The sequence below is a fragment of the Telopea speciosissima genome, chromosome 1, assembly GCF_018873765.1.
Source record: "Telopea speciosissima isolate NSW1024214 ecotype Mountain lineage chromosome 1, Tspe_v1, whole genome shotgun sequence".
NCBI classification, from domain to species: domain Eukaryota; kingdom Viridiplantae; phylum Streptophyta; class Magnoliopsida; order Proteales; family Proteaceae; genus Telopea; species Telopea speciosissima.
The window spans coordinates 51818831-51829690 of record NC_057916.1 but is presented as its reverse complement, the minus strand read 5'-3'; the positions used below and the strand labels follow the sequence as shown (position 1 = coordinate 51829690).

Below are 10860 nucleotides of genomic sequence, written 5' to 3'. Positions count from 1 at the left end.
AATATTCAAATAGAGTTGATCAACAGTTACACAGTATTACATTGTATCTATAATACTTGAATTAAACATGAATCATAGTATTAATATTTATGTGGATTAAATTCTGCATATTATTTATGTTACACGTACATACACGATGACATTTCACTCACCTTAGTCTGATCCTATTGTTTCAGCTGTTTGTTCAGTTCTGGCCGGTATCTGGCTGCGCACCCCAAGCACGGAATCAAATCCTAAAGTGTTAGATCAGACATGTGTTATTAACATTTAAAATTATTCTTGGATGTCCTAGTGTTGATCTAGACTCACTGGTCTGATTCAATGCTCAGCCCGAGATCACTTGGAATTCTCTGGGCCTTACACTGGGCTTTAGGCATATGTCCTGGTGCATCATCCGGAGAATGTGGCTTAGGGTCAGTAGGGTATTTTACCACTGTAGTACATGGTTCAAGGTCCCAATAGTCTTATAATACAGTCCCAAGGTCAGCAGTGCTGCAGGACCAACATAGACAGGGTTTCCAAGCCCTGCGGGGCCCACTTGGGTACCCAAGGTATACATAATTGTGGACAGAGGTGAGGAGGGGTTTTTTGGTCATTTTCCACCTCCTTACACTGTTTATAGTCCATATGTGGAGGTCCCCAAACTCAGATCTGCAAAACAGTCCACTTTAATTCTCTGGGTGATGTCTCTAGGTGATGTGTGCATCGCCCAGTGCTATCGCCCAGAGAATTCATTTGCAGAATTTGTTTGGATTGAAATGAAATTTTAGTTCATTTAGAAACATAATTGGATTATGGTTCCTTCTAAGAAAATGAAGACCTATGAATTTTTTTTCTATAAAAACTGGAATCAAAGAAAATGAAGATTGGATTATGAAGTTATGTTATTTTTATTACACATAGGTCAATCTGTCAAGACAGCAGAATCCGATTTTGATAGCAACTTGAACTGAACTTTTAACTAACTTAGAGACATAACTAGGTAATGGTGTATTCTAAAAAAATGCATCCCTACGAGTCTAGTTTCTAAAAAAATTATAACCAAGACAAATGGAGTTCGGGTGGTGGATTTATATCATTTTAACTAAGAGAAGGTCAATCTGTAGAGTAGCAGAATTTGATATTTATGTTGGGATTTAACATGTTTGTATGGATCCATGACTCTATCCTACTATTTATGCTTTATGCACATGGTTTGGTATAAACTAAGCTATATTCATGGCTGGAACTGAGGTCTAAGCTATTATGGGTTTGTAAGAATGTGGATGAAGAGCAATAACATAGAATCCATGCCATACATGCCAGGATCCATGGTTCTATCCAGCAAATTATGGCTTACTTTCATAGTTTAGCATGATGGTTAGCCAAATCATGGCTGGAACATAAGTTCAGGTACATTCCAAGTTTGAGAAGAAAGTAGGAGGTAGGAGGGAGAGGTTATGCAAGAGGATCATGCATCCTAGATACCAATTTAAGCATCTCATACATGGTAGCATGCAAGGTAAGAGTTTGGGTTCAATTCTGTAAATGTTTTCCCAAAACAGATAAGGAAGGTTTATGAGGTGAGAAGGTCGGATTCTAGTGGTGCACCTTGGGTCTTGAGAGCAAGAGGTGAGCAAGGCTCCTTCTTCTTCTTCTTCTCTTTCTCTTTCTCTTCTTCCTCTCTTCTTTTGTTTCTTCTCCTTCTCTTTCTCTTCTTCTTCTCTTCTTTTCAGTTTTGCTGAACTGAAACCAACGAAGATGGGTTCCCTTTTATACTTTATTTTATTTTTTGTTTAGATTTGATTTATGAGAATACAATTTTACCCCTTCTTTATCCTTGTATAGCCAATATATTATATTTTCTTTATTTAGTATCTTGGGTACCCTTCTAAATGTGTAAGGACATCAATGTCCCCATTCTTTAAATGAAATGTCTTTAAGTCCCAAACCTATGAAATTCCAGTCCTACCCTTCCTTGCCTCCATTTTCCACCAATAGTGATTAGTCTTCTTCTTTGACTAAGGTACCCTTATAAAGTGAAAAGACATAATTACCCTTTAGTCTTATGTTTTATTTCAATTATACCTAGCCTATCCCAACTTGCCACCTATTTATTAGTTTGAAGTTTCTTAATTCTCACCAATAGGATCCATCCACATGGGATGCCATGTGGCCTCCAACTATTGTATGCATGGAACATGCAACATATGTCACTTCTTGAGTGTGCCACGTGGCTACCACTTTAGGTGGGCCCTACATGCATAATTATTTTTAAAATTCAATTTCCACCTCATCACATGTCTTTTATTTAACTTATTTAAAATTTTATGTATATGTAAAAGTATACATGGTTGGTGATTTGAACCTGTAACCTACCACTTAAATAGCCAAAGTAAGAACCAATTGGGCTAAGACCTTAATTTGCTATCTTTTGAAAAATAAATTACTTTATCCTTTTATTCTTACTGTTTTGATCAAAATTTTGTCTGGGAAATCCAGAATTGACTTTCGTCAGTTGTATAGGTTTCATTTTAAGGTTCTTCTCAATAATTTATTGATCCTAACAGTTATTTCACGTTGTCAAAACTTAATTTTTCATGAGTTGGTATAATTACCCTAATGCCCCTATATTACAAATATAAGTTGTTTTATTGTTTATCGATCACCAGGTTAGACCAGTGATGCACTAGTTGGTAACCAAAGTTAATGGGAAAATATTAATACAAAGATGTGGGCATTACATTGCATCATTTATCTCGACCATTCGTTCAACGATCTACAAGGTACTGGTGCCATTGACCTCAGGTTTTGGACCTTCAACAAAATTTAATTAGCCTGTATTTTTGGGCACGGGTCTAATAGATGTCCTCCTACATACCTGTCAGAAGATGGATTACTAATCCCTGCAGTTACACTACCCACAGCATCATGTACTGCTTGGACTCCAGGTATTCTCTCTCCTCTCCATGAATGTGGGTCCCACACCTGAAAATAGGTTCAAAGGGCCTTGAGTGGCATGTTGGTGCAAGGCCCCAACCCTAGGTCAAACCCCTATGCAACCCCAAAGAGAGACAGCCTTGCTGAAATCTCTGGGCGATGCAGACATCACCCAGAGACATCGCTCAGAGTGGAAAAATGCATTAATTTATTATACAAATGTGTGGGGACCACCCATATTGGTCATGGGCATCTTCCATAGGTAGAAGGGAGTCTGGGGAACCACCTCATACCCTTGGACCCTTGTGGACCCCACCAGAGGGCCCAGAATGACTGAAAATTTAGTAAAAAATGCATTTCCAAAAGGGACCTAGGCAGCCAAACAGGCCTCAGTAGGAAGCTGGTCTATAAATAGGGGGCCTTAGGCCCATTTTAAAGCTCTAGGCACTGTTGAAATCATGGAGAGAAGGAGAAGAAGGAAAAGAGAGAAAAGAGAAGGAGAAGAAGAAGGAAAGAGAAGGAGAAGGAGGGGAAGAGCTCACCTTGCATCAAATCTGCTCTTGCATCCATTCTTAGCTTTGTTCAGGTATAAAATTGAACCTATACCTGCTGTTGTGATGCTGCTACTGATCTTCTCCATGAATCTCTGGTATTCTTGAAGCCTTTTTGGCTATTGGCAGGCCAGAATAGCTGGGGGCTGCCATGAACCATCTCAGATCCAACATGCAAGCATGATACATGGAGGATCTGAGCTTTTTATGATGATTGATGGTTGTTCTACACTTGAGACCGAAACCCAAGCTTGTACCAAACTGCACTGCACTGTTACACCAAGAACAGGTAGTCTGGGCTCAGATCTGTGTGTTATGGCTGCATGCAGCCTAGCCATGAGTTACAACAGCCTTAGATTACTGTATTACATGTGAAACAACCATTGCATGCAGCCAAATCCATGGTCTGCAGCTGAAGCTATACTGGGTTACTATTCACTGGGCTGTCTAGGTAGCTCCTGGCAACCAAGTGGTGGGCCCAGGTAAAAATCCATGGGGTCCAGTGCAAAGTACACCCCAGGGGGTCCATGATGACCTAACATGCATGGGGGGATGATCAAGGCACTACCCATGATGCAAAACCTAGGAATTGTAGCTTGTTCACGTTCTAAACAGGCTTTGGGCGATGCACTGGGCGATGTAGACATCACCCAGAGACATCGCCTAGAGAATTAAAAAGGGCAATTTTTCTGATCTACTATGGGGACCTCCACCTATGGACTATAAACAGTGTAAGGAGGTGGTAAATAACCAAAATACCCCTCCTTACATCTATCCATAAATATGAATACCTTGGGTGCCCAAGTGGGCCCCGCAGGGCTTGGAAACCCTATCTATGTTGGTCCTGCAGCACTGTTGAATTGGGGACAGTGTTGTGAGGCTGTTATGACCTAGGATCATGTACTATAGTGGTAAATGACCATTCTGCCCCTAAGCCACAATCTCTGGTTTATGCATCGGGACTCAGGCCTAAGGCCCAGTGCTAGGCCCAGAGAATTCCAAGTGATGACCAAATGTACACCGAGTCAACCCAGTGAGCCTAGATCAACCCTGGGACATCCAAAAATAGTTTGGAATATTAAATGACATACTTCTGATTTATACTTAGGGTTTGATCCTGTGCTCGAGGCCTATTGCCAGACTGCAGCAGGAACTGAAACTACAACTGAGTTCATAGAATCAGACCCAGGTGAGTGAAATGTTATTGTGTATGTACATGTAACAATATTATTATACCGGCAATTATTTCTTTAATTATAATGCTGTGTTACTTATCAAATTCAGTTTCATAATTATTACACAACGTATGACTATTGATCAACTCTGTGAATATATCATGATGGTTGTGAATGGTAAACTAGATGTCGTAGCCGGCTTGGAAATGAGGCCTGTGGTAGCCCATATTATGGGATACGGTTGACACCGCCTGACTCATACGATGCCATATAGACATGGGGTTAGAGATTCATCACTCGTGCTACGCACCCTTGCCAACAGGGGTTAAGGTGTTGGATAACTGTGAGGACTACCGTAAAACCTCAGGCGTTTATGCTGGGAAGCCTCGGCTATATGCTGGGATGCCTCGAGCTATAAGCTGGGAAGCCTCGAGCAATATGCATGGGAAGCACCAATAGGTGAATTATGGCTATATGCCAAACAAAGTTTATCCTCGAGCTACATGCCGGGAAGCACCGAAAGGGTGAATTGATATTAAGTCGGTTACCTCACAAGTTTAATCATAGAGGGCCGGTCGGGCTGATCTGGGTAGGGAGATGCTGGGACCAATTGGTTCTCTCCGACAACTCAATGGGTGTATCGCGGGAAGGGGTAACCATGCCCACACTAGGGATACATGTATTGGGGATTGTAGTAGCACTAACCTGCCTTAGCTGTAATGTTAGGTGGCTAATAAATATTCTAGATTTGCATATCATGTAGGATCATGTGGATTGTGGTTGCATATGCATGCATGATGATATGTTTTACTCACAAGCTCAGTGGGGCTCACACTCTATTATATATGTTTTTATTTCTGGATGATTGTGCAGATAGATGCCACTGTGGCATGGAGGCTCATTACAAGGAGGAGAGCCCTTGTGGTTATGATGATATTGGTGTGGACCCCGACGAAGGTTGTACCGATGATGCGATCGTTCTTAGTGGTCATTGATGAAGACTAGTGAGGGGCGCTCTTGATGCTTTTGTTTTGGGGACTCCATTTTGATTTTTGTTAGGAGTTTATCCCCGTTTTTGTTTCTATTTTAGTTTCTTCTTTTCTTTTTAGGGTTGAGTTGTCTCGCCCTGTATATAGTTACTTTTACCTTAGCTTATGTATATGTCAGTTCTTACTATTCTGTTTGTGGGTATAATGGGGAATGGAACAAATCTTACTTATGTATATATATCACAATCATTTCCCGTATCGCTATACTTTCTCTTTCTTCTTATAATTGTAGATTACCAGCACCACTCTGATATATTTGTGATAATGCTTTGGATGTGTGTCCATGAGTGTACTAAGTAATAGAATCATGTGTGTCTACATCACCACTGGATTTCTCTCAGGTTGACTCAGCCTCTCCCTGACCTTGAGAACTAGTGGACAGCGTCTCATTAGTGGCTAAGGGTGCATCAGATTTTTCCACCCTTTTGCCGCTCCTCAGGACTGTGACCGACTGGACCTGTTCTTTTCCTAGACCCATTTGATTGTTTTGGTTACCTATTGGTTGACTTGGCAATTGGCCAGCCTCCCTCCTACTTATAGCATCAGCTAGTTGACCTAGTTGGTTCTCTAACTTATTAATGGACTGAGTATGTGAGTGTAGCAGTTATGTGTTCTGCTCGAGTCCACTTAATGCTTTTAGCACCTTTTTCTCAAAGGATTGATTTTGTTAGGGTTGAGGATATGGTGGTTGTCCACCCCTATAGGCATTAGATTGAACATTAAATGGTGGCCTATATGGTGGGTTTGGAGAATTATTAGGTACTGAGTCTCTTCATGAAAGGTTTGGGTGGTTTCGCCATCCTGGGTTATAGGTATTGGAAAAAGGATCATTATCCGGTTTAGGGAAACCTTGAGCCACTTATACATGTTCCTAAACAAATTCAGGGTATTGTGCAGCTGAAGGATAGTCCGTCACATAATGACTAGGGCTAGCTCATAAGGCACAGGCATCAGTATGATTGGGTGGAGGGAAACTTATTGGGAAAGGGGACATAGAATGCTATCCTACAGACATCAGATAGTCTAATTTCTTAGACATCAAATCAACCTTAGCAGTCATCTCTACAGTTGGATTGATCTCATAGAGACCACTCTTCTTTGGTTGCCCTATGTGTGGAATCTCAGTCTGAGAGGCCAAAGCATGATGTTGGGAATTCTCACTAAGGATTTCAAAAAGATCCCATGCTTCTGTCTCATTCTTGTGCATAAATGTTCCACCATAAAAGGAGTCTACCATCGGCCTATATTGGTCACGGAGGCCATCATAAAAGCACTGGACTAACTGCCATTTTGGGACAGCGTAATGGGGGCACTTCCTAAGTAATTCCTTGAGTCTCTCCCACGCTTCATGAAATTGTTTGCCCTCTAATTGGGAGAAACAAGTAATGGCTCTTCTAAAGCTATTAGTCCGGCCAATGGGGAAGAATTTTTTTAGAAATTTCTGCTGTATCCCCGCCCATGTAGAAATCCTAATCGAATCTAGGGAATGAAGCCAGTGTTTGGCTTTGTCCTTTAAGAAATATGGGAATAGGAGTAACTTTAGGGCATCTTCAGAGAGGTTTTGGATTTTGACTATAGAACACACCTCTAAGAACTCATCAAGATGCTTGTAAGGCTCCTCATTAGCAAGCCCATAATAGGGATGGTAACATCTGTATGATGTTGGACTTGATCTCATATTGAGCAGCCTGAATGGCAGGCAGCTGAATACAAGATGCAGGGGTATAGGTAGTTGGAGTTAAGTGCTCACTCAACGGCCTTCCTAGCTAGTTTTTGTCACCCATTTTAATACTATTATCTTTATCCTTAGGTCTAGCCACAGATCACTCTATTTCTAGGTCAAGGGAAATCAGGTTGGGGTGCAAAGAACGCCGACCATGCATAAAACACAACGCAAGTTGAACGTGCTAATTAGACAGAAATTAAAACGTAATAACTAAATAAAAAAAACTCAATAAAAAAAATAAAAATCAGAACTAAAAAGTAAAAAATTGACTAATTTAAAACTAACGAAAATACTTACCTGGTGTTGGTGGTTGCGCAATTCCACATGCTACCCCCGATGAACACACATATGATCTTAAGGGGCTGGGGGAATTAAAATTAAACCTAAACACCCAATCTAATGCTTGAATTAAAAAAATTACATAAAATAACCCTAATTACATAAAGTCTAGGAATTAAAAGTAAACCAAACGGACAGCTTGTCCTACTCGATCTACTCGGTTTCCTGCACAAACAAAGAGAACGTTAGGTATACTCAAATTAACCTAATAAAGTACATAAAAATAAAAATAAAAATAAAAATATTGGAATTATGACATTAAAGCTAAAACAAAGTAACACAAAACAACTCAATCATTCTTAGCAACCGTACTTCGGTTCCCCCAGCATTGGTGCCAAAATTTGATCATGTCGTTAACCGTTCAAAAATAAAACCCTAAATTAATCTAGCAAGTAGCAAGTAAGGGGTCGATCTACGGGGAACTGGAAGGCTAAATTACTAAGATGATTAGATGAAAGTGATGAAAATTAAATTACACTAAATCTAATTTTTAACTACGAACGAAAGAAACAAATCTAAGCTAACAACAATATTCAAATATGGGAGAAGACTATCTTTAGGGTTCGAATCCCCAATGGGTTGTTATCCAATTCGGTTGCATGCTTCGGTTTATTATAACCACAGGCCTAATAATACCACAGAATGTAGGGTTCCTCCTAGTAATGGACTATCTTGACGAGTACTATCGTCCTTCGCTTACAGGGCTTGGCACGCTTAGTTCGTTCAGCTATAATCCATCATCGGTACAACCACATAAGAACAAAATACAATTGCTTGAATGAAAAATAATGAATCACATAAACAAAATTTTCCAACTAAATATATCTATTAAAATTATCAAAATAGGGATGGGGTCTCAACATCAAGCAATCAAGAATGCAAACCAGAATTTTCAATAGCAAACACCATTAGTTCATCTACACCTAAAGATAGAGGGAACTTAGCCAATCATGGTGCTAAGAGACAAAGGGCCGCAATGGTGACGACGATCTATGGAGATGAAGCTACTAGAATGGTGATCCTCCTCCCCTTGCGGAACCCAAAATCCAAAATACAAACAAGAAGAAAGAGGAAAATAGAAAGAAGAAGAAGAAGAGAAAGAGAGCACGGTTTGATGGATTTGAATGATTCAGTCCGTGGGTTTTTGTAGTTGCTGTTTTAAAAAGAAATTAATAATAAAAAAAAAAAGAAAAAGAAAACGTGAGAGATGGAAGAGAGGTAGAGATAGAGAATCCGTGAGGGAGATGGGAATTAAATGGGAGATAGAAATAAAATAAATAAAGATATGGGAGAGGTTAAGCACGTAGAAGGGAATTAGGGATATGGGAGTTAGTTAGGTATTAGATGTGGGAAGGTGAGGTGGCGTGAGAGAAAAGAAAGGAATGAGAGAGATAGAGTATGGCCGATTGGGATATGGAGAGAAGAGAGAGGGCAGCAAGGCTAGCATGTGGAGGAGAGTTCTCCTTCTTCGTAGCTTGCTAGAGAAGAGGAAAGAAAATAAAATAAAATAAAAATCCAGCCAATCCCTGACAAACTAGAGTCCTAACTAAGGAATTAGGAGGATAAAATAGGTTTTAGGAAAGTGGAAACCGTGGAAGAATTTGAGAAAAGATGGGAGGTTAGTAGGGATTGAAAACGTGTGAGGTTTGAATAAAATAAAATAATAAAAAAAAAAAAGGAAAGTGAATGGGAGAAAGAAGAAAAAGAAAAATATATAAATATCTGGAAGAGAGAAAATAGGAGAGGAAATTCGTCCAACAATAAAGGAGGGGCCCACTTTTATTATGCCAGTCAATCTTCCTTGGTTCTGGGCTCGGGCTTGCATTTCAACTCATTTTCTGGCCCATTATTCTTTTATGACCCAAAAAGAAAAATCGCATGAATGGACTCCAAAATCAATGCGTACTTTTAATGCAACACATCCATCTTGCTCAGAATTCAGCCCTCTTTGTAACCATAAAAAGAAACTGGAGCACTTTACGTGTAAATTAGAAGATATGATGCCTGATAGTCCAGAATAGCATGGAATCGCATAAAATACCCCTATACCCTAAAAAAGATAGAAAATACCCAAGGTAGCTCCATTCTAAGTACATAAAATGCAGAATAAAATGAAATAATTTCACACATAAATGTGCTCATCACTCACCTATTCTCAGCTGCACTTGTCATTTTGGGGATATGCATTGGAAATGGCTATATGCATTCTAAACAGGGTTCCAAGCAAGTCTGTGCCTAAGACACCATATGAGTTGTGGACAGGGCACAAGCCTAGTCTATGACACTTTAAGGTATGGGGTTGTGTTTCACATGTGAAACGACAACATGCAAACAAGCTTGAACCCAAGACTGATAGATGCCATTTCCTAGGCTACCCCAAAGGCACTGTGGGTTACTATTTCTATAACCCAAAAGAGAAAAAGGTGTTTATAAGTAAACATGCCATGTTTCTCGAGGATGACTAAATTGCACCCAAAACTGAGCTGGTTGTAATTCAAAAGTTGGATAACATGGATACTCAGATGGTCCCTACACCACCACCCATTGAAACTTCACCACCGGTGATGAATCCTTTAGAGCCTAGGCGTAGTGGGAGAACAATCAGGGCTCCTGACCGTTTGGTTTTCTTTAGCAAGGAATTAAACAAAGTAGAAGAGTTCTACATGGTCGCCGATACTTCGAATATGGATCCCTGCACCTACCAAGAGGCTATAGGAGATGTGGATGTAACTAGATGGTTAGATGCTATAAAAGCCAAAATTGACTCCATGTACTCCAATGGCGTTTGGACTCTAGTGGATCCACCTAAAGGCATTAAGCCTATAGGATGCAAATGGATCTATAAGAAGAAGAAAGGCGTCGATGGAAGCATGGAGAGATATAAGGCAAGGCCGGTAGCCAAGGGCTATACCCAAAGAGAAGGCATAGACTATGAGGAGACCTTCTCGCCAGTCGCAATGTTAAAATCTATTCGGATTTTACTTGCTATAGCGGCACACTTCCATTATGAGATCTGGCAGATGGATGTCCAGACAGCCTTCCTGAATGGACGTCTTGATGAGGACATTTACATGTCTCAGCCAGAGGGGTTCATTTCCTAT

The 10860-nt window shown here is 40.2% G+C and overlaps 1 non-coding gene across 1 annotated transcript; it reads left to right on the top strand.

Annotated features, from left to right (window-relative positions):
* Positions 1–6991: 6991 nt before the first annotated feature.
* On the top strand, positions 6992–7096 carry LOC122649208. The gene has a single exon (XR_006331183.1). It is a non-coding gene; the product is annotated as a small nucleolar RNA R71 (small nucleolar RNA).
* The last annotated feature ends 3764 nt before the right edge of the window (positions 7097–10860 follow it).